This window comes from Elephantulus edwardii, unplaced genomic scaffold (genome assembly GCF_000299155.1).
Source record: "Elephantulus edwardii isolate Elephantulus edwardi_28Jun2011 unplaced genomic scaffold, EleEdw1.0 scaffold00157, whole genome shotgun sequence".
In the NCBI taxonomy this organism is placed as follows: Eukaryota; Metazoa; Chordata; class Mammalia; order Macroscelidea; family Macroscelididae; genus Elephantulus; species Elephantulus edwardii.
In genome coordinates, this window is record NW_006399907.1 from 2,349,376 (window position 1) to 2,350,999 (window position 1,624).

Consider the following 1,624-nt stretch of genomic DNA (forward strand, 5'->3'; position numbering starts at 1 on the left):
CTGAATCAGATTCACCTAAGTCCTCCAACTAACATTATTGCTCTTTGTTTGTTAATGAAACTTCCTTTGAATTGCTTTACAGAGATCACTGTAGGCAGAGCCAGCTAACCCAGAAACTGAGGAAGCTCAGAACTTCTAGCATTTACCACTAAGTAACTTTTCCCCAGATGGCAGTGTTGAATCCATCCAACAATAAGTTTCTGTAGTGGATTCCATCTTGCTGAAAAGCTGCATGCACAACTGATTACCATAGTCACACCCCACTGGCCAAACAGTCCAATTTTCTTTGTTTCCATTTTCTTTTGTACTTTATATATAGTATGTTGTTATGTGCTATCAAGTAAGCTATAACTCACCTTCTTCTCCAACACCACAACTCAAAAGCATCGGTTCTTCTTCTGTAATCCTTATTCATTGTCCAGCTCTCAGATGCATAGCAAACAACTGAGAAAATGATGATCTGAATCAGGCACACCTTAATCTCTAGACTGGTACAATTTCTTTTTAGCACTTTGGAGAGGTTCTTGATAGCAGATTTTACCAATGTAACTAGGTTGGGTTTTTTTTTTAATCTCCTAACTGTTGGCACCAAGTGTGTTGATTGTGAATGTGAGCAAAATGAAATTGTTAACAAGTTCAATCTATCCATCTACTGTTGATTGACCTGATGATGAGAATCTTTGTTCTCTTGATGTTGAGAGACAATCCATATTGAAGACTGCAGCCTTGACCTCCTATAGCAAACATTTAAATCCTTCTCATTTTCTGCTGATAAAGTTGTATCATCTTCCTTTATCCCTCCCCAGCCATTCTGTCGGCAGCTGTAGGTGGAGGGCTGGCTGGCACCTAAGGCGAGAAGATGGTGGCTGTGAAAAAGGTGAAGAAGTCCCTGGAGTTGATCAACTTTAGGCTCCAACTTGTTATGAAAAGTGGGAAATACGTGCTGGGGTACAAGCAGATTCTTAATACGATCAGGCAAGGAAAAGCCAAGTTGGTCAAGCTAGCCAACAATTGCCCAGCCTTGAGGAAATCTAAAATTGAGTACTACACCATGCTGGCCAAAACTGGTGTCCATCACTACAGTGGCAACAATATTGAACTGGGCACAACGTGTGGAAAATACTACAGAGTATGTCCAGGTGATTCTGATATTAGAACCGTGCCTGAACAGACTGGTGTAAATTAAATCATGGGATATTTTTCTTCAATATAATTGGCCAGAATGTGTTTTGAAATAAAAAAAAAAAAAGTTGTGTCATCTGAATAATGCAGGTTGTTGATGAGTCTTCCTCTCATCCTGATGCCACATTCTTCTTTGTTAAGTCCAGCCTACTAAATAATCTATTCCACATATAGACTGAAAGGTATGGAGAACAGACACATCCCTGGCACACTCCTTTCTTGATTTTGAAGCATGTAGAGTTCCTTTGCTCTGTTCAGACAACAGTTTCTTGGTCTAGGTATAGATTGTGCATAAGCACAATTAAGTGGTTTGAGATTCTTATTCTTCTCAGCAGTTTGTAGTTATCCACACAGTCAAATGCCTAGCTGAGGCCTCTAACTCCTAATACGATGGCTCTCATTTCAGTCATTCTCATCTGTTCTCTGGGTACTGCCCAGCGAA

The 1,624-nt window shown here is 40.0% G+C and overlaps 1 pseudogene; it reads left to right on the top strand.

Moving 5' to 3' along the window:
- Nucleotides 1–859: 859 nt before the first annotated feature.
- LOC102860553 lies at nt 860–1,186 on the top strand (annotated as a pseudogene).
- The last annotated feature ends 438 nt before the right edge of the window (nt 1,187–1,624 follow it).